This window comes from Pseudorca crassidens, chromosome 3 (genome assembly GCF_039906515.1).
Source record: "Pseudorca crassidens isolate mPseCra1 chromosome 3, mPseCra1.hap1, whole genome shotgun sequence".
In the NCBI taxonomy this organism is placed as follows: Eukaryota; Metazoa; Chordata; class Mammalia; order Artiodactyla; family Delphinidae; genus Pseudorca; species Pseudorca crassidens.
In genome coordinates, this window is record NC_090298.1 from 79,099,745 (window position 1) to 79,125,836 (window position 26,092).

At 33.3% G+C, this 26,092-nt stretch overlaps 1 non-coding gene and 1 pseudogene across 1 annotated transcript; both read right to left on the bottom strand.

Moving 5' to 3' along the window:
• Positions 1-4,183: 4,183 nt before the first annotated feature.
• LOC137220750 (small ribosomal subunit protein eS26-like) lies at positions 4,184-4,536 on the bottom strand (annotated as a pseudogene).
• Positions 4,537-15,845: 11,309 nt separating this feature from the next.
• On the bottom strand, positions 15,846-15,949 carry LOC137222816 (U6 spliceosomal RNA). Its single transcript, XR_010942607.1, has one exon. It is a non-coding gene; the product is annotated as a U6 spliceosomal RNA (small nuclear RNA).
• Between the last annotated feature and the right edge of the window lie 10,143 nt (positions 15,950-26,092).

Sequence of the window (26,092 nt, forward strand, 5' to 3'; positions counted from 1 at the left end):
AATTTATTATATTTATTATTGATTTGAGGTAAATAGTCTTTTGTGTATAGGGAGTTTACTTCTGTTCTAATTTTTCTTAGATTTTTAAATAAATAGGTACTGAGTTCTATCATTTTTTCATCTATTGATATAATCATGTTTTCTTTAAGAGGTTGACTTATTTTCTAATTGTATTGAAAATTTTCTCGTATTGAACTCTGCTTGCATTGTTGGGATAAGTTCCACTTGGCCACAATGTATTACTCTTCAAATTCACTTCTGGTTTTCATTTGCTAATATTTGATTTAGAAGTTTTAGAATTATTTTCATGGTTGAAATTGGTTTATAGTTTTCATTTTGGAGCATCACTGTCAGGTTTTGGCATTAAGATTATGCTAGCTCTGTAGAATTAATTGAGGAGTGTTCTTCCTTTTTCCATAATCTGAAAATAGTTTTAATATCAAGATAAGCATCTGAATATTTTTTTAGTGAATACCTTTTTACTTATTATTTACATGTAACACTCGTTCACCTATTTTCTTGCTCTTGTTTTTCTGTGTTATATCATTGCAATAGCTATCCATTATTTACTAAGACAAATAAGAATCCAGACTGATAAGAACTTTCAAACTCCAGCACAGCAGAGATTATGCTTTAGTGACTAACTGTGAATTCATGTATATGGATATTCATAAGAACAGGTAATTTCAGTTGTTCTCTTTAGTGTGTTTGCTCTTATGGGGGGATAAATGCTGCCAAAGAGATGTTACATAGGAACTCAAAAACCTAAGAGTTAATGTGCACTTTAACTTATCTTAAGGTGTTTTAAGATTCATGTTCAAGAGTTAGTCCCTTGAGGGCAAGGGGAAGCCTTTGAAGTGTTTTAAGCAACAGAGTAATGTAATTAGATTTGCTTTTCAAAATAATGACATTGACTGCTTGTGCAGAACAGATTGCATGGAAGGCAGTCCAAGTGGGTGTTGGAAGATCAGTTAGCAGCTTTTGAAGCTGCTCAGGTGAGAGTAACAGTGGCTTGGATTCTGGTAGAGGCAGAGGAAATGCAAAGAATTAGAATAGAAAGAGTTAATTACTGGGAAGTAATGATATGTCCAGTGAATGTGTTAGTGTCCATACTGTCCTTTTGAAGTCCTTCAGGGACAGGAAATATAGCTTCTTAAACTTTCTTTCATAATACTCAGTATAATTACAGTCAGAAATTTAATAGATGCGTCTCATCATAAAATCATAGACTTGTAATGACCCTGAAAAGTTGTTCTACTTTACTGCCTTTCCTTAGGATAGGAAAATACAGTTTCTATTAAAAGTATTTTTATTCTTGTAATCTAGGTAAGGGGGTTTTGTATTAATTTTGGACTCCCTCTCATTAAAACTTCCTATAATCTAATCAGCCATGGGAAAACCCACTGGTATTTTCCTATCCTTCACTATAACTTGGTTTGGGATGCTCTTCATGACCCATCTGGATTATTTCTAATAGCTTCTATGTCAGCTTGTTTGACTACAACTTTACGGTGGTGTAACCAAATAGAAGTTAATTTTTTTAAATCACATAATAAGAAGTCTAGAGGTAACATGATTGCTGATTTTGTTAATTTTATGTGTCTATGTATTAATATCTCCATGATAAAGTTTCTATCATTCTCTTGGCCTTTTTCACATAAGGTCACAACATAGCTGGCATTATGTCTCCATTCCTAGCGGGAAAGTAAAAGAGGTATAATAAAGAAAACAGAGTGACAGTTATATCAGGAGGGCAAAGGATTTTCCAGATAGCCTAAGAGAAGTCTTGTCTCATTGGCCAGTATTGTCACATTATTTCTTCTACGTGAAAAGGAGTCTTGAAAGATGTATCTTTTAGCTCCCCATACTTTATAAGTAAGGAATGCTAATAAAAAGGAAATTGGAATCCGTGCTAAGATAGCCAAACTACAGTATCTACCACAATTTCCTAAATAGTATTTTTCTTTCTTATTCTTTGTCCTTTTAACTTCCCTACCCACCTATACTTCCCAATACAATGCCAAGTCTTATCAAATTAATCTTTGCAAAACGTCACTTTGGCCATATAATTTCCCATTGACTACAGGAAAAAATAATGCTTCTTAACCTGGCATTCAAAGATCTTTACAGCTTGGTCCTAAAGTACTTGTTAAAATTTATCTCTAAATATTCTTATATAGAAATGCTCTACTCCAAGCAATATCTGGCATGTTACTATCTTATGTCCTGTATTTTCCTAATTCTGTTTTACATGATCTTTACCTTACACAGATTCCATCTTTCCTCATTTTATACATTCATCATACACAACTTCCATTTTAAATTCTGTCAGACCCTCCCCTCTTCCCGCAGCAGTAATTATCCCTGCCTTTCAGTTCTTATGTATATTTATTTGCCTTGTTTTTACACCTTGGTTTTATTAATTATTTTATGTAGTCTACCAATTAAATTGCAGTTCTGTGCGGGCAGGGTCTATGCCTTTTGCCTTTTCTTGTGCCTGTATATCATATCATATATCATATCATATATCATATCATATATCATATCACGCAGTGGGGGCAGAACACATATTTGTGGGTTTAGACCATGTTGAAACAATTTCAGACAGAAAAATTATTTTTATTTAAAAATATTTCCAGTACTGCATCAGAGTTTAACTACCTCTAGGTTTAACCAGTTTTCTCCTTATGTGCCCTCAAATCAAGATATACAGCTATATTATGCTAGGTTATTTTAATATTAATTTACAACTATAAATGTTTACCTTTTCAAGATCTGATCAGCTGCATACAAGATCAGCATTTTGCATTTATATTGAATTTTCTTCATCATATAGTCTTGTTTCCTTAATCATTTGCACATTTGATAACAAAATTGACTTATTACTTATAAAAGGTTCACAAAACAGAATTCACCTCATGACCTTTTCTTATTGTGTTTTAATGGTCTGTATGGTATAAATTGATATGATTATGTCAGAAAATAGCAGAGACAGACAAATCATATGAACCCATAATGTATCCAGTGATCTGTGAGCTGAGAATACATTTTAAAATTTATTTATATTTTGGGGGATACCTCCCAAAGACGCTATTATGATGAATTGAATAACATTTCAGTGAAAATGTTTATAGTGTTTCAGAGTAACAAAAGCATTTACTACTGGAGATTTTCAGACTAGACAAATTCAATTAGGCTAGCTAAGAGGCAAGATGAAGAAAAGAGCTGCTTGCCCGTTCATTTTCTACTAGCCAGCTGAAATTTCAAATACAGCAACTTCTTTCTGTATCAGTCACAGGTGTATGGAGATAAATCAAAACAAACTATTTCTGTAACATTACAATATAGTAAATTGGCATCATGAGCTAGCACAGTGGGAGTGGTATCAAACAGATATTCAATTTGTGAAAAGAGTTATCTCAAAACAGGCATTTTCTGAAATACTTTGCTAAACACTGGTATGTTAATTGTTTTATTGGCATACCAATTCCTGTGGCTTATACAGAGGTTGCAGGATGTAGCTCATAAATTTCAGAATAAGATATGTGGGTGTGAATCTTACATCCATTACTTGTTAGTGTGGGCTAATTAGTCTTTCTGAATCTTGGTTTACTTACCTATAATCACAGTATGGCTGTGAACATTAAATACAAAAAAAAAACCTTTATAAATAGAATAGTACATGTAATAATTGATTATTAACTTATGTTAGAATCCTTTTTCTCTAGTAACGCATGTTTCCAATCCATTAAGCACTTTCCTAATTGTCACCTTAGGGACCCACCTGGCCCAGTTTTAGCATCATTAAAACAAAACAGAAATACTAGTATGTAAAAAAGGTAATTGCTATGTGATAACAATTTAACTTGTATCTCTCAAATAACTCTAAATTTTAATCAAGTTTATCTCATAAAAATACTTCCAAAAGTCTTCCTTTTTTCCTCCTCTTGTTTGTTTACAGCCTACAGGGTCTGATAAGCCTCTTATTTTTAGAATCTTTCACCCTTCCTCTCCAAAAACATTGCCTGAACTTTAACTCATGAAGATTCTTATGTCTTGATTTTTTTTCCTGCCTCTTTAGTCATGTTTCTTTCTACTCATTCTTTATTTTTTTTAAGTATTATTTCCATTTTATTGTCTTTTCAGAGAACAGCGTTTCTCCAGTCTTTAAGGACTTATCTCCTTACATGGGCTTTGGTGGACTTTGTGGGGCAGCACGCATAGATCTAAATTGGGGCGAAGGTGCTTGGTTCTTCCCGGCTTCCTGAGAACAATTCCTGACTACCTTGTTGTGAATGGCACAACTCACACAGTAATGTAGTTTCACATACAGCTTGGGAAACAGATAGGCATTGAAAACACTCACTTCAGAAATGTCCCTGAAAGCTGCGGCCTCTACTATGTTCCAAATGACAAACTTCTTAATGGCCTTGTCCTTGGGCATGCATTAGGCACAGCTGGTGCGGTGAATGGGCTGCACATGGCCATGGCCCTTTGGGCACGACCATTGTTCCTTTTTTTCTTGGTCATCTTGGAAGCAAGACATGAGAGAGGACTCTTTCTACTCATTCTTTAACTCCCTATATGAACTTTGGGAGAATGGTCTGGTAAAGGTACATTTTCTTGAGGGATGAAAGAAGGTGAAGGCAGGAAAGAGCAAAAAGAGAAGTAGAAGAACATTAACATTTCAATACATCTTTTTCCAGTTCTTGTCACAGGTGAATGAACTACAATATTTTTAAATTGTTTTGGGCAACAAAGTTTAGTCTTGAGTTACCAACTTCGTCTTGAACCTCAAAATCGATTCTTCTTATGATTTAGATTAGAGTACAAAACTATTAATAACTCCTATTTCCTAGAAATTAAAAAGAAAAGTTTTTAAGATTGTTCATCTCACTTCATTGAGAAATCAAGGATACTCTTTTATATACATTTCATTCTTCCTATTCTTTCTAACATTGTCATTCAAAAGTATATCCTTTTCAGATTTATTCTAATCATAAAATTACCTTCTTATTTTATATTTGTCTGGCATTTTGAAGTAGTGATTCAACAGCCAACAATCACTTACCGAACTCCAGATATATGTTAGGGACTAAATCATTTCCTAGAGATACAAAGTCTAAGAGGATAGAAGCTCTGTTCTTAAGGCCAGTGTTGTTCTAGTTACTATATAAGAGGGTGCACTTTATGAGAAGTTACAATTCCTAGATGACTCATAATGATGCGTACCCAATTATATTGACTTGTGCCATATTCTGATAGTAATGGATGCTTATGGGAAACACAAAATTAGAGGGATAAAAAAATGCTAAAAAAATGCCCCGTCCAAAAAAAGGCCAACTATGTTTTGTCATATTTTTGTGGAGAATTAAGTTGTTGGAGAAGGACATAGTTGTCAGGTAGAAACTTAGGAATTGTAAAGGGCATTCTAAAGGGCAAGAAAAATCCAAACTGTTTTAGTGGCTTTTAGGACATAGGAGCCAAACTACTATTCTCTTGAGGGAGAAACATATACGTTTCTTGGCTGAAACACAGCTCTACATGAGTTGGAACTCGTCTAAAAGAAAAGGGGAGTTAAGAAAGAAGAATGTAGTTAACAGAAGATTTAATTGTGAAAATATTAGTAGTTAAGTTTAAGGGCTCAGCATTCATTCATTGATCCAACAATATTTATTGAGTATCTACCATGTGCCAGACATTGTGTCAGATGCTAAGAATAGAGCAATAAAGTGGTAGACCCCTCATCTTTCATCTTTGGGAGCTCTCAGTCTATGAATAAAAAAAATGTACATTTTTATTTCTCTATGTGTTTAGTGTCTATGAAAAGTTATGTGATAAGCAGGCACCTGTGAAATATTCAGTGAGTAAGACCTGTATGTCATTCATTAATTATTTGCTGAAAAAAGGACACATTCCCTGACCTTAAGAAACAAACATAATAACTCACATTTAACCCTTGCTGTGTGCTAAGCAGTGGTAAGTGCCTTATGTTGATTTTTTTTAAAAAAATTGAATCCTTGCTATAACTCTATGAAGTACTCTGGTTATAGATGAGGAAAGTAGTTTAGAGAAGTTAATTAAGTTGGTCCTAAGATTCTATAACTACTAAGTGGCAGACCTAAATTTTGAAAGGAGCAGAGACTCCAGGTTCCTCTCTTAACCACTATATCACATTGGATTCTATTGCCTTCCTTATATGGTTGGCAGGTTCCCAGGATCTAAAAGTCTTATATGCTTTTACTCTCTATTGTTGATATTGTTCTAATACAGAATACAGAAACTGATCATTGCATCAATTCTATGAAAGTTTTCTTATAATGATTTATGTCAAACTAGGTCATCAGTCATCAAAAAGGGAATAGAGAAAGATCTACTTATTTAATTGGCATATTGTCTCAATCAAAAATCATAAACCTACCACTCCCTGCCTGTCAGAGTTCCCATTATGAGTTACACTTCTGGGATAAGACCTTAAACTCTCAATGAAAAAGTAAGTAAACAAAACAGTGTGGTATTGACACAAAAACAGACACATAGAATGGAACAGAATAGTGAGTCCAGAAAAAAAACACATGCCCATATGGTCAATTAATCAACAACAAACAGGCAAGAATATATAATGAAAGAAAGACAGTCTCTTCAATAAGTAGCGGTGGGGAAAAACAGACAGCTACCTGTAAAAGACTAGACTTTTCTCACACCATATACAAAAATAAACTCAAATGGATTAAAGACTTAAATGTAAGACCTGAAATTATAAAACTCCTAGAAGAAAACATAGGCAGTATGCTCTTTGACATCAGTATTAGCAGTATTTTTGTATCTGTCTCCGTAGTCAAGGGAAACAAAAGCAAAAATAAGCAAATGGGACTACATCAAACTAAAAAAAAGTTTTGCACAGTGAGGGAAACCATTGATAAAACAAAAAGGCAGCCTACTGAATGGGAGAATGTATTTGCAAATGATATGTCTGATAAGGGATTAATATCCAAAATACAAACAATTCAATTCAAAAATAGCCAGAGGATACGAATAGACATTTTTCCAAAGAGGACATACAGGTGGCCAACAGGCACATGGAAAGATGCTCAACATCACTCATAATCAGGGAAATGCAAATCAAAACCACAATGAAATATTACCTCACACCTGTCTGAATGGCTGCCATCAAAAAGACAATAAATAACAATTGTTGGCAAGAATGTGGAGCAAAGGGAACTCGTGTGCACTGTTGGTGGAAATGTAAATTAGTGTAGCCATTATGGAAAAGAGTATGGAGTTTCCTCATAAAAATTAAAAATAAGACTACCATATGATCTAGCAATTTCACTCCTGGATAATTATCCAAAGAAAACTGAAACACTAATTTCAAAAGATATATGCACCCCAGTGTTCACTGCAGCATTATTTAAGATAGTGAAGATATAGAAGCAAACTAAGTGTCCATTGACAGATAAATGGATAAAGAAGATGTGGTATATATGCAGGATGGAATATTACTCAACCATAAAAAAAGAATGAAACCTTGCAACTTGCAACAACATGGATGGACCTAGAGGGTTTTATGCTAAGTGAAACTTAGCTTTCAAACAGAGAAATACAAAAACTGTATGTTTTCACTTACATGTGGAATCTAAAAAATAAAACAAATGAGCAAATGTAACAAAACAGAAACAGACTCGCAGATAAAGAGAACAAACTAGTGGTTGCCAGAGGGGAGGTGGATAGAGGGTTGGTGAAGTAGATGAAGGAGATTAAGAAGTACAAACTATCAGCTATAAAATAAGTAAGTCACGGGGATATAATGTACAGCACAGGGAATATAGTCAATAATATTCTAATAACTGGTGCATTATCTATAAAGATATTGAATCACTGTGTTGTACACCTGAAACTATTATAATACTGTAAGTCAAATATACTTCAATTAAAAAAAGGAAAGAAAAAATAAGTTTAGTTGTTTGGGGTTGTTTAAATATCTTGTCTTCAACTATTTTCCAATAATTTGTTGGACAAATTCTACTCAGTATCCTGTTCATTAAATTCAGACAGTGTTTGAATCATCTTTTATTTGTCAGGTACTGTTTAGGTATTAAAAATACCAGAGTGGAAAAAAAGCATCCATGGTCTCATGGAACTGTATGCTGGGAGGGAGGGGTAAGGAGACAAAAATCTATCTTATCTATCTATCTATCTATCTACCTACCTACCTACCTATCTACCTACCTACCTACCTACCTACCTACCTACCTACCTACCTAATCTATCTAGGATGTTATGACAAATATTAAGAAGAAAACTAAAGCATAATAGAGTGAGAGATGAAAGTGCAGCTAATAGGTGGATTATGAAAGGCCTACCAGATGAGGTGACATTTGAGCACATATTGAAGTGAGAGTTAGCTGTGAGGGTATCTGAGAAGAGCCTTCACATCAAGGAGACTTTGGGACAACTGTATGCTGAATACGGGAGTGCAGAAAGGGATGAGGAAGGAGGAGACTATAGGGTATAAAGAATCTGTGAGACAATTTGACTGTGGAAAGTTTGCACACATGTCTGTAAGCAACACATAGCAGTGATTTTCAGATCACTTTGAATATATTTTAAATTATATTGCCTATAATAACAGTAAAATAATTGTTCATCCTGATTAGAGGCTTGATTGGTTTTCCCATTTTGGAAAGTTGATGTGTAAGAAGTGCAGCGTCATGTATGACATAAATCACAGCAAGATCCTTTTTGACCCACCTCCTAGAGAAATGGAAATAAAAACAAAAATAAACAAATGGGACCTAATGAAACTTCAAAGCTTTTGCACAGCAAAGGAAACCGTAAACAAGACCAAAAGATGACCCTCAGAATGGGAGAAAATATTTGCAAATGAAGCAACTGACAAAGGATTAATCTCCAAAATTTATAAGCAGCTCAGTGCAGCTCAATAACAAAAAAACAAACAACCCAATCCAAAAATGGGCAGAAGACCTAAATAGACATTTCTCCAAAGAAGATATACAGACTGCCAACAAACACGTGAAAGAATGCTCAACATCACTAATCATTAGAGAAATGCAAATCAAAACTACAATGAGATATCATCTCACACCAGTCAGAATGGCCATCATCAAAAAGGCTACAAACAATAAATGCTGGAGAGGGTGTGGAGAAAAGGGAACCCTCTTGCACTGTTGGTGGGAATGTAAATTGATACAGCCACTGTGGAGAACAGTATGGAGGTTCCTTAAAAAAATAAAAATAGAACTACCATATGACCCAGCAATCCCACTACTGGGCATATACCCTGAGAAAACCATAATTCAAAAAGAATCATGTACCAAAATGTTCATTGCAGCTCTATTTACAATAGCCCGGAGATGGAAACAACCTAAGTGTCCATCATCGGATGAATTGATAAAGAAGATGTGGCACATATGTACAATGGAATATTACTCAGCCATAAAAAGAAACGAAATTGAGCTATTTGTAATGAGGTGGATAGACCTAGAGTCTGTCATACAGAGTGAAGTAAGTCAGAAAGAGAGAGACAAATACCGTATGCTAACACATATATGTGGAATTTAAGAAAAAAAAATGTCATGAAGAACCTAGGGGTAAGACAGGAATAAAGACACAGACCTACTAGAGAGTGGACTTGAGGCTATGAGGAGAGGTAAGGGTAAGCTGTGACAAAGCGAGAGAGAGGCATGGACATATATACAATACCAAACGTAAGGTAGGTAGCTAGTGGGAAGCAGCCACATAGCACAGGGAGATCAGCTTGGTGCTTTGTGACCGCCTGGAGGGGTGGAATAGGGAGGGTGGGAGGGAGGGAGATGCAAGAGGGAAGAGATATGGGAACATATGTATATATATAATTGATTCACTTTGTTGTAAAGCAGAAACTAACACACCATTGTAAAGCAATTATACTCCAATAAAGATGTTAAAAAAAAAAAAAGAAGTGCAGCATCCAATGGAGTTTTCTTTTGTGGATATGGCTCCTCCACAGTAATGTATACTAGCTGCGAACACTTTATTTCTCTATGCATTTCTTTGTTCTTTTATTATTTACTGTTTTCTGTAGTTGCGTATTTTATATTGTTCTATCTTTTAGACGAATAGGAGAAGTAGATTTCCAAACTCCTAGTCTGCTGAAAAGTATTAGAACTTACAGTTTTTTTAACCTGGAGGAATTTTAAAATGGCATGATAAACCATTGCATTTTAAGACTGTTCTGAATAAATCAAACTTTAAAACAAAGTTTATTTTGCCAACCATAGCAAGATTTATCACTAGCAAACTGGTCCTGGATCAGAAAGTAAATATTTCAACTAGCAGTTATGCCTGGTTTGTGAATAATACAGCTAGTAAATAGGCCATTCTCCTTTTCAAAAAAGATAAGCATAAAAACTCATTTGAGATGAGAGAGGCCCTTTTTTTTCACATGCTAAGCACTGAAGCTCTTTAGAATATCATTTTAAGAAGTTAAAAGTGGGAAAAGTACCTTGGCAAAGAAATATAACTATATAGGAATGAAACAATTGCCGTTTAAAACTATTACTAAATAATTTAGGAATATTGTAAAATAGTAACAATTATTTCATTAAAATAGATGAAGTCAGAAGGTCAGTGCAACCATGATGCTTTTACTTGTGTTTGGATGGTCGAGCAACCTGATAGGGCTGGTTTTTAATTTATACTGTGATGACACTGAAGTATGCAATCATATTAACCCCATTTATGACAGTAAATCACAACATAAAGAGAGTGTAATTTTGCCAAATATATTAAGACAAGCCATAGAAATGATTTCCTGCCTGCTTGAATCTGATTAACTTACTTGTATGTATACATGTACCACCCAGGCATACAGCTTATCCTTACTTTATGAGAAATATGGTTCCATTTGGAACAGTGGTATTTCCCATCAAAATTTGAATTATTTTGGTAACATAATTTATTATTTTGTTTGACTTTGAGAAGTAAGTGATAAACACACCGATTTCAAAATAGTTAAGGCCAATGATCTTTTGTCTACCTTAATTTGATTGTGATTGTGAATTTAGCACACCAAGTGATACATGTTAAAATTTTAAATTATTTTGGATTTACTTTGATGTTCTTTTTGTAATGATCATAAGGTGCTTTTGAACAAAGTTAACTACCTACTATATTCTTTTTTTGTAGTTCTGGAGACGTTTTATTTTTAATTAAATTTGTCTTAATCTACATGAAAATACACATATCTTATTATGTAATATCAACTACATTAGAAGGAATGTTGCCAATTAGACAATCAATAGTAATACAACATTTTGTGCCAAAAGAAAAAGAAAAAAGTAAAAAAAGTAAACCTTGCCTTTGCTATAGAGTTACAGAGTCATTGTTCTACTTTAGCACCAAAATCTCCATCCGAAAGAATAAAGCGCATATTAGAATGAAAAAAAAAAAAAAGGGGATAATGAGATAGAAAGACCTGTATATTGGAGTATTATAGGTAAAGCTTTGTTAGAAAAAAAAAAAAAGATACAAGAAGGAGATAAAATTGAGGGATTTTTAGAGAATATTTATTTTTGTTTCCTTTGAAAAGTAATATGTCCATAAGAAATAATTAAAACAGTAACAAAATGAAAAAATTAAAAGCAAGTCATCTTCCCACAGCTGGCCTCAGTATACCAGACTCTCTCCTAGAGGTAATCCTTGCGACAGTTTGAGTATATCATTCTCAAAATGTTTTACACAAATGCAAGCAAGTAAATGTACACCTATGTTTAATTTAAACATAGATGCACACTTGCATTAGAGACAATGTTTTGTACTGTTGTGTATTCATACATCTTGGAGATAGTTCCAATCCTGTACCTAGAAATATACTTCATTCTTTTTGTTTTGCTTTGTTTAATTTTATTTGTTTGAACAGGTAATAGAGGCAATGTCACAAAATTCAAAACTCAAAAAAAAATTATAAAGCTGAAAGTTAGTTGCCTGTCCTCCAGCCACTCAGCCCTATTGATTAGCAACAACCATGTGACATTTTCCAGAGATTTCCAGTTATTCCATTTAGTTACAAACATATATAACACTTCCCCCACCACACACACACTCAGGTTGTATAATATACAAATTGATCTGCAAATTGGGTCAATTGTTGAGATGTGGATGGATCTAGAGACTGTCACCCAGAGTGAAGTAAGTCAGAAAGAGAAAAACAGATATCGTATATTAACACATATATGTGGAACCTAGAAAAATGGTACATATAAACCGGTTTGCAGGGCAGAAGTTGAGTCACAGATGTAGAGAACAAACGTATGGACACCAAGTGGGGAAAGCCGCGTGTGTGTGTGTGTGTGTGTGTGTGTGTGTGTGATGAATTGGAAGATTGAGATTGACATGTGTACACTGATGTGTATAAAACTGATGACTAATAAGAACCTACTGTATAAAAAAATAGAGAAAACCTATTTATTAGGTTTATAGACATGTGTGCAATTAAAAAACAAAAAACAAAACACTACTGTTACCTTTCCAAAAAAAATCCCAGATGTATAGAGTACTATCTCTGGATTTCTATTTTATTCCTTTGAAATTTCAGTCCTTCCATGAACTAATACCACATTTATTTATTCAGACTGAATAATATTTAATATCTGGTAAAGCTAGACCCTATTGCCTTGTCAGGTTTTCTTGGCTCTTCTAGTATGTATATTTTTCCAGAACTACTTTTGAATTGACCCTCTAGTTAAAAAAAAAGAAAAAGTCAGATATAAAGATTAACATATAAATAATAGAGTCATATTTGGGGGTATTGAATTACATTTATTGATTAACTCATGAAGCATTGACAATTTTCTGACTTTGAGTGTCCCTATCCAAGAGTAAGGTATGTCTTTTATTATTTTATCTGAATTTATGTTTTGCAGTCATTTTAGACAGTTTTTAATCATATTTTCTGTTGATTTTTATGTATTTGCAAATCTTAAATGTCACATTATTAAATTCTTTATTTTTTATAATGTATATTCTTATTGTTATTTGTAATAGTATCTATTATTGTTATTATTAGTGGTAGTGGTACTAGGTGTAGTAATAATAATATTGATTTTTCTTGGTTTATCTAAGAAATCCGGTAGTATTTGCAAATCATTGTAATCTTTATCCTTGGATGTTTCCTGTTATCCTTTCATATATATGTTTGTATATTTATATATATATATACAGACATATAATGTATATAAAATATTTGTATGTCTATATATTTCCTTTGTCTTAATAACTGATTAAGAGGGACTTCAAAACATTTCTTGCATGCTTGTTTATGTTGGGTGTTACTAATTTTTACTTTAATTGAATTATGCTCAGAGGATATTGTTTGTATTATTTTTATTTTGAAATTTATGGAGAGTTTTGTGAGGCTTACTATATGGCTGTTTTTACAAATGATCTTGGGGAAGCTGAAAAGTAGGTATATTCTTAGTTTTCAGATTTAACTTACTGAGTATACTGTTTGGCCATTTACATATTTCTTAATTTTGTTCATATGATCTGTCACATACTGAAAAAATACTTCTTTTTCTTATTTCTTTTTAAATTTCCTGATGTTTTTGTGTAAGAATATTGATGCTATGTAATTTGGTGCATAGATATTTTTAAATTCTAGAACTGACTACTGATGGTACTCTTTAGCAATAGGAACTACCTTTTTTTTTGGTCTCTTTTTTTTCTACTTCAACCTTGTTAAACCTTGTAATTATCTTATGTGACTGTTCATATTTTTATTTTTATCATCTTGCATCTATGTTTATACATACTGTGTGATGCACTCTTGAGAATTTTTTTCATTTTAAGGAAGCCTTTTTCTCTATTTACACTTATTGATATAAGTATTTCTAGTCCCAGAAACATATTTTATGTAATACTTTCTGAGTGTATTGCTTCTTTTTGAGTCTTTCATTCCGAGGAACATATTTTTGTCTCTAGGTTATTTTATTTTATTTTTATTGAAGTATAGTTGATTTACAATGTTGTGCTAATTTCTGCTGTATAGCAAAATGACTCAGTTATACACATATATACATACTTTTTAAAAATTCTTTTCCATTATGGTTTACCCCAGGAGACTGGATATAGTTCCCTGTGAGATACAGTAGGACCTTGTTGTTTATCTATTCTAAGTGTAATAGTTTGCATCTAATAACCACAAACTCCTGGTCCATCTCTCTCCCTCCCCACCTCCCTTGTGGCAACAAGTCTGTTCTCTATGTCTGTGAGTCTGTTTCTATTTTGTAGATAGGTTCATTTGTGTCATATTTTAGATTCTACATATAAGTGAAATCATATGGTATTTGTCTTTCTCTTCCTGACTTTCTTCACTTAGTATGATAGTCTCTAGTTACAGCCATGTTGCTGCAAATGGCATTATTTCATTCTTTTTCATGGCTGAGTAGTATTCCATTGTATATATGTATCACATCTTCTTTATCCATTCATCTTTAGATGGACATTTAAGTTGTTTCCATGTCTTGGCTATTGTGAATAGTGCTGCTGTGAACGTAGGGGTGCATGTATCTTTTAAATTATAGTTTTGTCTGAATATATGCCCAGGAGTGGGATTGCTGGATCATATGGTAGTTCTATTTTTCATTTTCTGAGGAACCTCCATACTGTTTTCCATAGTGGCTGTACCAACTTACATTCCCACCAACAGTGTAGGAGGGTTCCCTTTTCTCCACACACTCTCCAGCATTTGTTATTTGTAGTCTTTTTAATCATGGCCATTCTGACCAGTGTGAGGTGGTACCTTATTGTAGTTTTGACTTGCATTTCTCTAATAATTAGTGATGTTGAGCATCTTCTCATGTGCCTACTGGCCATATGTATGTCTTCTTTGGAGAAATGTCTATTAAGGTCTTCTGCCCATTTTTCAGTTGGGTTATTTGTATTTTTGTTGTTGTTGTTGAGTTGTATGAGCTGTGTGTGTATTTTGGAGATTAAACACTTGTCGGTTGCATCATTTGCAAATATTTTCTCCCATTCTATAGGTTGTCTTTTCTTTTTTTTTTATGGTTCCCTTTGCTGTGCAAAAGCTTGTAAGTTTGATTAGGTCCCATTTGTTTATTTTTGTTTTTATTTCTATTGCCTTGGGAGACTGACCTAAGAAAACACTGGTACAATTTATGTCAGAGAATTCTAGGTTATTTTATATTTCTCCAGAGATTTTGTTCTAATGATTACTTTTTAAATTATATCTTTATGTCACTGCAACTCAAAGGGTAGCCTATGAACTAGTGCTGCTCTGCACATGGTGGCTTAATGATTCATACAGAGATGAGTACAAAAATTGTGAATATGCTTTTAGAAACTTATAGGAATTGACGATGCAACATCCAAGCCTGTGATCAGTTAACAAGCATTAGTGAACAGGATTGTACAGACCAGTTTGGATGTTACTGTGCCCATGTGATGAGTCAAAGTAGCCAGACATGCATACTAGTTGAGCTCACTAAGACTGTGCTTTAGTGTGTAGTATCTGAAGTTTAATTTGTCATGGGTGTATAAATAAAATGAGTAAAAAATGTAAGGATTATCAACAAAAGTTAGAAAGTTAAAACAGAATTTCTCCGTATATTATTGCATATTCCATAATTTAACAATTGCCAAATGAAATAGGAGTTAAAGTTATCATTATAAGCCCTTATACATTAGAATTTTATTTTCAATCAAAAATCTTGATAGGTAATTTGTGTAACCATTTTTATTATTGATAATTTAAATTTAACTTTTTTTAAAAACGTCTTTATTGGAGTATAATTGCTTTATAATGGTGTGTTAGTTTCTGCTTTATAACAAATCTGGAACGCTTCACAACTTTGCGGGTCATCCTTGTGCAGGGGCCATGCTAATCTCTGTATTGTTCCAATTTTAGTATATGTGCTGCTGCAGTGAGCACTAAATTTAACTTTTACATTATAAAGTAAATAGTTGGACTGACTACTGGTGAAGGATTGAAGATAGAGTTTAAAAATAAATAATAAATTTATGAAGATTATTTTAAATTCAGTTTAAAATTATAAAAAATGAAAGTTTTCAAGTTATGAGGCAACATCTTTCTTATTTTAGAAAGAAAGTAAAAATAAATATTCTGAGTTTCCCACTGTGGCTTTAAAATATCTTCTTTCCTTCTAGTCAATATAACTTTTAAGACTGGCTTTTGCTACTAAGACTGGCTTTTGCTACCATGAGTGCTAATGAAGTAAAACATAAAAACAGTTTAGGTTGTACAACCCATTTTTAGTAGCATTATTGTCAACCCAATCTAGATGAGTTAAAAAACAAGCACATGCATTTGTCATGACTTAATTTTTTGTCATAAAAAATTTTTTAATATTGAAAAATAGTGTTTATTAAAGTGTCCATTTAATATAAGTAATCACTTAATATGGGGAATCACTCTAAAAACCAGGGTGTAATAGCAACTCTGTATTAATTATACGCATATAGTCAATAAACAATGTATACAGTTGTGTCATTTTCCTATTTTATTTTTAGACTATTAAAATGTTTCCTGTCTTTTGAATCTTAACAATATGAAAGGAGGTTGCATTTTGTAGATCTCTTTTTTTCTGGTAGTTCATTTTTTTTATTGAGGTATAATTTCTATAACATACATTTCACTTACTATAAACGTCCTGCTCAATGATTTTTCAGTAAATGTATGCAGTTTTGCAACCATGAGCACAATCCAGTTCTAGAACACTTCAATGATCCAAAAAGTTCCCTTGTGCCCCTTTGCAGTCACTCTATGTTCCCATTCCCAGCTCCAGGCAAGCACTCTTCTGGTTTCCTTCTTTATAGTTTCGTCTTCCCTAGGCATTTCATGTAAATGGAATTATACAATATGAAGCGTTTTGTATCTGGCTTCTTCTGTTTAGCACAGTGCTTTTGAGTGGTTTAAAAGCTGTCAGAAGTAAAAACAACAACAAAACATGGAGTCAGACTCCTCATTTCACCCTGTCACGCTGATAGAATGCTTCCTGTAAATATGGCTTAACTGTGCCCTTCCATGTGGAACACCTCCTTTCCAGACATGCACAGTGTTTGCTAGACAGATTGTACAGCCTTCAGGCTCACTCTACTTTTATTGTTCCAAATGGATCGCTGGTGATTTTGTGTCTTGTTATATACCATTACCCGCTAAGTAAATCTGCCAGAGTATACATAGATCTGCATCAGTCGGCCTTCTCTCTCCACACCCTTCCACACCCCTTTTCATCTTCAGTATTTATCAGCCTTTCTTCTCTTAATGGTTCACTGTGGATGAACCGGCGTTGATGATTTCAGTTGACAGTGAAAACATAAAAGCTAAACAACCTCACTCACACACTCTATTCTGCAACATTAGAAAAATTACTGACAGCCTAGTATATATCCCCTCATTAACTTCCCTTCCCCCTTATCGCTGTATGGAGAATGACTTAGTGAAGTCATATGAGTAGACAAGAAATAGATAAAGGTGGCTTGGACTAAGGTAGTAGCAATGGAGTTATTGAAAAGAGAGTAAATATGAGGCATTTTATTGGTTATTTATTATTTGTTGATTCTGAGTGCTTTACTTTATCCCACTTAACTCATATGACTATGGAACGGTTCTTTCTAACCTCAACTTTCACATGAGCAAACTGAATCTCAGAGAAACTAGGAAACTTTCCCAAGATAATTTAATAAAAGCTTGAGCTGAATTTTGACCTCCAACCAGTCTGGCTATAACTTTTGTTCTCTTTCGTGTTTGTTTGAAACCTCAAAAGCTCATTATCTAAAACAAAACAGAACAAACAAAATACCTGTGTCATGGAGGAGGGAGATGTAAACACAAATCATCCGTGCCAATCCAGTATAAACATTGAATCATTTTAGTGTGTATTTCTACACAATCTTTTTGCTTTTTCTCCTGTGTAAATAAGTGTCTTTTCTCTCACATCAGTTTTATAACCTCAATTTTTTACCTACAGTTTTAATATAAGCAGTTTCCTATCTCATTAAAAATTTGTAAAGCCCCAAGCAATAGTATGAAAAAAATCCTTGAAATGAAAATACAACTAAATCTGCATATCAAAAAGCAAAATTAAATTCCAAGAAATGTTGATTCAGAAAAAAATCATCAAAAATTCTGATATATTCTATGAACATTATTATAGTGAAAAGGAAAAATGTTCAGTTGGCTTTAGATTTTTAAGCAGAAATACCCAGTGACATAAGACAATTAGGATATGTTTGAATGAAAATATAACTCACAGAATAAAATTATTTTAAGCCAATGTATCATTCAAGTTCAGAAACAACTGATAAACATTCTTAAATCCTGAAAGACTCATGTAATAATGCACTCAGGACTCCCTTTTGAAGAAAATTGAGATGAGAGATGAATTTAAATAAAGAACTCAGTAATGACATCTAAGAAAGAGGACTAGTAGTGAACATTAAATTTACCTAAGTCTAAACAACTATGCAGAAACTGGTTACAAAATAGAATGGAAATGCAATAAACCTTGACATTTGTGAGGCTAATTAAAAAATTGAGTTGGGGAAAATTTTTGATAACAGTGTGAGAATGTCAATTATCTAATAATTCATAAAATAAATATATACTATCTACATTTGAAATATGTAATATGAAGACATGATTTAATCCTCTTAATTTTTAAACTATTTTTTCTAAATAGAGAAGATTTTATTTTTAGGACATAATATTCTTATGGGGTTTAGCATTTCCTTCAGTTTTACTTCAATATATTTCTTTCTGCTCAATTCAAATGCAGTTATAATGTTTTAATTTTAAAATAACTTATATAATGTGACCCCATTATTTATAAAATTATTTCTATCTTTGTATTTATTTATCTATTGATATACATACTCCTCCAGAATATTAATAATTGTGTGTGTGAATAATTCATTTTGGATGATTTGAAAAATGTCTTTGGAATTCTGTATATAGACTGACTTTTTATAATGAGCTGTATTATTTGCCCAAAATATTATTATTTTGTTAGCACAGGTATTAAAAGTTAAAATTGAAAGCAGAATCTTTAGTTAATGTACAGTTACCTTCAAAAGAATGAACCATGTTTTATTTAACCATTAGGCTATGGAAACCAATTTATGTTATTTCTATTTTTATGTGTTTATTCATTTATTGAAGAATTATTTCAGTATAGTTTCGGAAATAGTCATTGTAGTAGTTGGCAATTGTCACAGTAATGCTATATAAAAATTCACCCCTAAACTGACCGATTTAAAATCAAATCATTATTTTTTTTTCATGCACAGCCTCTGGGTTGGCTTTGGCTATGCTGAACTTGACCGCAGGATGCAGATTGGAGGCAGTTTGACTCCAAACCTTTCTCATTCTCTGGCTATCCAGTTCACATTCTTCTCATAGCAAAAGCAAAAGAGCAATAGCACGACGGCAGGTAGAAACCAATAGTGCTTCTTAAGGTCTTGGCTCAGGCTAGCGCGTATTCCATTAGTTAAAGGATTCACATGACCAATCTCAACATCAATATAACAGGGAAATATACTCTGCATCAAGGGGGATGATAATAAATATTTGTTGAAAAATAATTCAATCTACCAAAATCAAATATGAAACCAATAAATGTGTAACTACAGCTTAGGTATAAGGTTGTATCATCTACTGTGAGGTTGAGGTAATGTTTTCCGTACCTGACATATGGTTGACAATAATTAGGATTTCATTAGACAAATAGGAAAGAGTGAAAGTGTTTAACCAAATGGAATAATATCCAAAAGGACTGCTTTATGGAAGGAGCATGTGTTGAAGGGACGGACATGTGTTAGTGTGGCTAAAGCATGGTGAGAGAAAGTAACAATTTGATTGTAAGTCAGATTTCTGGGGTAGAAAAATGTAAATCCTCAAAAAGCCAATATTCCGAATGACCAATTTCTTGAAAGGTTATTTGCTGAAAATCACTATTGACCTAATAATCAAGTTACAATTTTTAAAGTATCAAGCAGAGTTTATGGCAATTTATGTTACATGATGGCTTCTATAAGCTTTGAGGATGTTTAGCATTTTAGTTTTACTTTTATTTTTAATTTATTACTGCTATTTCGTTGAGGCTGGCCAAAGTATAATACAGTCTTCCCAGATCGGGGCACGAACCCGTGTCCCCTGCATGGGCAGGCGGACTCTCAACCACTGCGCCACCAGGGAAGATCTGATCTTTTCTTAAATGTATTTTAGTCCCTATATATCTTGACTTACCTGGTTGAATGAATATTTTGCATTTACTGTAAAAATGTAAAGCATACTAAGTGTCTGAAATGTGAAATACACTCAGTGGATATACTTTAAGCTGCAATGAGAATCCATGGTGAATCAATGTTAGGGGAGCTGAAAGTAAATTAAAACACAGCTAAAACTATGAAAAAAAGTTCTAAAAGAGCATTAACTTTATTCCATGAAGACAAATTCATGCAATTTTGCATATAATTAATAGATGCACATTTTAAATTTGAGGAGGGAGTGGTGTGTGTGTGTGTGTGTGTGCATGTGCATATATACACATTAAGTGAATCTTTGGTAAGTCTTTTTGTTTCACTATTTAAAATATGCATTTTCCATTTCACAAAAAAACTAAACCCACCATCTTTTGTTATATTGTGAACTGCATGTTTGCCAGTATATACCAGGTACTGGTTGACCTTTGCTTTACACGTGAGTCCCAATATTTTGCTTTCACATTTGATTTAGATTCACTGGAGCTTGTGTATCATTTATTATTAAAAGATACTTCTCCAGTGTTAGTGTTCAGATATCCAGAATAACGTCAATATACCCCTGAAATATCCCCCCCCAAATGAAACCACTAACCAAAGAGCCAACAAACTGAAACAATGTTAACCAAAAAGCAATCTCAATTTATAAATTTCTTCCCTTTCATTCTTTTCTCATCCAGTCTCTGTCATTCCTTTGGGAGTGTTTACTTGTGGTGGAATCAACTGCCTCTATTCTTACTGGTGACAAGAACCCTGAGAAGCACTGATATAGAAATAAAGTTCTTCTAAACAGGAAATGACTCCCATGACCCATGAGTTACTATATATATAGTCTTTATGTCTGATCTAGTCACATTTTTTTTTTTCCATCATGGTTTTCCTGTCAGAAGCTTATGGCTTTTTTTTTGTTTTTTAAGAATCCATCCCTTTTCAGGACTGATGCTATATGTGGCCTCTCTCTTGCTATATACCAGGCACAAGTAGGCCATTACTTTGCTGTTCCTGGAGTCTTGTTTACATGTCTAATACAGGAAGTATTCTCCCTGCTCAGCAATTGTATCCTGCTGTCTTTTATACCTCATGTCTGTTTTAGACAGGCCTCCTAGCTGGCCCATGATGTTCTAGCATCTCTTTAAACATAAGGCAAACTTCTTTATGTACTTTTCTGCACCATGACACTATTTCCTACTCACCATCTCCACTTTTGAAAAAATAAATTTATATGCTTTTTTGATTACAGGAGGAAGGTATGGAAGAATATTGTAAATTCACATCTTATTGTATATTCACATCTTTATACAGGTATATTTTTAAAATGAATTTTATTATTTTTATCCTGAGCTAATAACATCTCTTTTAAAACATTTAAAACAATAGCTATTTTACAAATATCATTGCAAATTTATAACATAATCACTTATGGATAACCTTTACTCAAACAGAGCAGCTCTTTAATTTTGAGATTTTTTGCCGGATCCTCTTTTCTAGTTAAGTCCAGATGTGTATGCATACATGTACATGTATTACATATAAATATATTTTAAGTCTTTGGTATTTATATTAAATCCATCAATGTACCTGATAAAATAATGCATTTATTAAGAAATTCATACCTTCTTTTTAGGTTGCAGACTTTCCTCTCCTCCCATTGTATAAATGACTTGATAAAGTAAAGAGCCTCTAGTTTTTGGCTTGCCATTTATTTCATTCCCAGAGTTTCTGAGTGTGAAACATTTGTTTGAAATGTGGTTTGTTTTCTTTTTGTTTACCTTTGTTAACTTTGCTACAATGTTTTCTGAAAACCACTAATGTTAACAATGTTCAGTCACTTTTTCTTTTCCAATAGTTATTGTTTCTTTAAATTTCCACAAACTGTGAATTATTGAGTTACCTGAAGTTACTGGATTTGTGTTTCTTGCCTCCCAGGATGCACATTTCTGAATCACAGAGCAGGCTGCATTTTCTCTGCATTTCCTTTCATTCACTATATTTTACCTTATAAAACCATGTAAAAAATGTGAACGGGGGCTTCCCTGGTGGCGCAGTGGTTGAGAGTCCGCCTGCCGATGCAGGGGACACGGGTTCGTGCCCCGGTCCGGGAGGATCCCACATGCCGCAGAGCGGCTGGGCCCGTGAGCCATGGCCGCTGAGCCTGCGCATCCGGAGCCTGTGCTCCGCAACGGGAGAGGCCACAACAGTGAGAGGCCCGCGTACCGCAAAAAAAAAAAAAAAAAAAAAAAAAATTGTGAACAAATCTTTAATCCTAACATAATACATTTGAATTTTCATTTTTATATAGAAAAATATGGATTTATTCTTTATTTTTATATTGTTTTCATGTTTTTCCTATAATGATGCTTTTTCTCAAGGGATCTGCTGGTATCAAAGCCCTAAATAAAACCCTTTTACTCACATTTCAAATTTCCTATTATTTTTAATACCTTATAACCTATTTTAGGGTTTTTCCTTTTCATAAAACACTGCTCATTTCTCACATCCCTCTCCCTGTGCTATGTTCATGCTCCCTTTGGTCATGTGTATATATTTAGTTTTTCATTAGAAAAGAATGAAAATTAAGATAAAGAGCCATTTATTTTTTTGTTTCAGATATAGATACACTTAACACAAAGTTTTATCAGTTTCATTAGTCCTTTTTCAAATTTGGTTTTATTTGATTAAATTTCTCCACATCCTTCTCAAATTTATTGTGCTTCATTTTCTATATTATTTAAAAAATTATGTCTGAATCTGTATTTTCCTATAAAGATTCTATTATCTTTTAACAGTTTTTTAAACTGAATCTTGACATGCATTATTTTTTTTCTTAATATTGTTTAGACTCACTAAATAATGACTCTTTTTTATTAAGGTAATTTTCCTTCCAATTGACATCAGCCTGGCTAAATTGCACAGTTTTATTACACCTCATTATGAAAGAGGACATCATTTCAGCCATTATAAAGCTTTTCTATATTTTGCTATCTAGCTACAAGTTTTTCTTAAAATATTTCTTATTTATGTCAGTGATATTTTAAAATATGTATTACATGAAATTCTTTTGTGTATTAAAATCTTGGTCAGTTTCTCTATTAGGTAAATATACATTGATATGTATATTTTTTAATATTGAGTTACATTTATTCACTTTTGGAAAATATTTCATTGTCTCTTGGTTTGCACTGTTGATAATTATGAATCTGCTGTCAATCTAATTGTCATTTCTTTTCTCTCTGAATGGCTGTTTAAAGTTCCATCCTTTAATTTTGGCTTCCCACAATTTTACTACTAGGTGTTTAGTTGTGGACTAAAAAAAAATCCTGTTTCTAGTTTTTGTATTACCTGAATTTTAGGATTTATATGTTTAATCAATTCTAGGTATTTCTTAGCTAATATATTTTAAAATATTGCAACTAATCCACTATCTCTGTACTCTTTGCTTATACTTAAATTGGAAGCACATGGTGAATTTTCTTACTATATCTTCTTGTCTTAAATCCTCTCTTTACTGTTTTTATAGTTTTATGTCTTTGTGCTGTATTCTGTGCAATTTTAAAGGTCTATTTTGTAATTCACTAATTTTATTTTTAGCAATATCTATTTATAATTGTCCATTGAGATTAATTTTAATTAATCAACTAATTTTTAATTACTGTAATTTTTAGAGAAGTTCTAGGTTTATAGAAAAATTGAGCGGTGGGACTTCCCTGGTGGTCCAGTGGTTAAGACTCCATTCTTCCACTGCAAGGGGCACAGGTTTTATGCCTGGTTGAGGAACTAAGATCTTGCATGCTGTGTGGCTCAGCCAAAAAGTTAAGAAAAACAATTTAAAAAGACGAAAGAAAAATTGAGCAGAAAGTAAAAAGAGTTCCCATATATTTCCTCTCCCTCTTCCCACAGTTTTCCCTATTATTAAGATCTTGCTTGGGTGTTGTACATTAGAGTTGATGAGCCAATATTGATACATTATTATTAACTACAGTCCATAGTTCACAGTAGCATTTACTCTTTGTATTGTACAGTTGTATGGATTTTGACAAATGCATGATGTCATTACCCACTGTTACAGTACATACAGATTAAATTCACTGCCCTAAAAATCCTCTTTTCTCTACCTGTTTATTCCTCTTCGCTCTTCCCTCCCATTCCCCCACTTAACCCCACCAAACTCTTGGCAAACCCTGATCTTTCTAAAGTCTCTAAAGTTTTCTTTTAGAACATCATATAGTTGGAATCAAACAGGGTGTAACCTTTTTAGACTGGCTTCTTTTACCTAGCAATATACATTTAAGGTTCCTTCTGTTTCATGGATTGGTAGCCCATTTCTTTTTATTATTAAATAATTAATGTTCCATTATACAGATGTACCACAGTTTGCTTATCTATTGGCCAATCGAAGAATGTGTTGGTTGCTTCCAAGTTTTGGCTTTATACTACAAACATTTGTGCACAGATTTTTGTGTGAACGTAAGTTTTTTGTTTTTTTAAAAATAAGTTTATTTATTTATTGGCTGCGTTGGGCCTTCGTTGCTGTGTGCGGGCTTTCTCTAGTTGCAGCAAGTGGGGGGCTACTCTTTGTTGTGGCGCGCGGGCTTCTCACTGCAGTGGCTCCTTTTATTGTGGACATGGGCTCTAGGCACGCGGGCTTCAGTAGTTGTGACACGCGGTCTCAGTAGTTGTGGCTCATGGGCTCTGGAGCACAGGCTCAGTAGTTGTGGCGCCCGGGCTTAGTTGCTCTGTGGCATGTGGGATCTTCCCAGACCAGGGCTCAAACCCGTGTCCCCTGCATTGGCAGGTGGATTCTAAACCACTGCGCCACCAGGGAAGTCCCTGAATGTAAGTTTTTAACTCATTTGGGTAAATATCAAGGAGCATGACTGTTGGGATTGTATGGCAAGACTACTTTTAGCTTTGTAAGAAACAGCTACACTCTCTTCTACCTTTATAGCATCATTTCGCATTCCCATAAGTGTTGAGTGAGAGTTTCTGGTGCTCCATATCTTCATTAGCACTTGGTTCATTTGTGTTTTGGATTTTAGCCATCCTAATAGATGTGCACTGGTATCTCATTGTTATTTTAATTTGAAATTATCTGATGATTTTGAGTATTTCTCATGTGCTTATTTGTCATGTGTGTATCTTTTTAATGAGATGCCTGCATGTATCTTTTGCCCATTTTTAAAAATTAGGTGGTTTGTTTTTTCATTGTTAAGTTTGAAGAGTTATTTATATATTTTGAATACAAGTTCTGTTTCAGATAAGTGTTTCGCAAATATTTTCTCCCCATTTGTGGCTTATCTTGTCCTTGTTTCCTGGAGCAGTTTTTTCTTTTTTTTTAATGCATTTTAACTTATCAATTTTTCTTTCATGGATAATACTTATTGCCAAGCCCAAAGTCATCTAAATTTTCTCCCATGTTATTTTCTACAAGTTATTTAGTTTTGCATTTTATATTTTGGTCACAATCCATTTTGAATTAATTTTTTTGAAGGTTGTAAAGTCAGTGTATATATTAATTTTTCTTGTTGTTTGTTTGTTTGCATGTGGATGTTCACTTGTTCTAGCACTATTTGTTTAAAAGACTATCCTTTCTCCATTGGATTGCCCTTGCTCCTTTGTCAAAGATCAGTTGATGACATTTATGTGGGTGTTTTTTTGGTCTCTGTACATTGTTACATTGCTCTATTTGTCTATTCCTTCACCAGTATTACACTGTTTTCCTTACTGTAGCTTTGTAGTAAGTTTTAAAGTTAGGTAGTGCCTATCCTCTGACTTTGCTCTTCTTCAATATTGTATT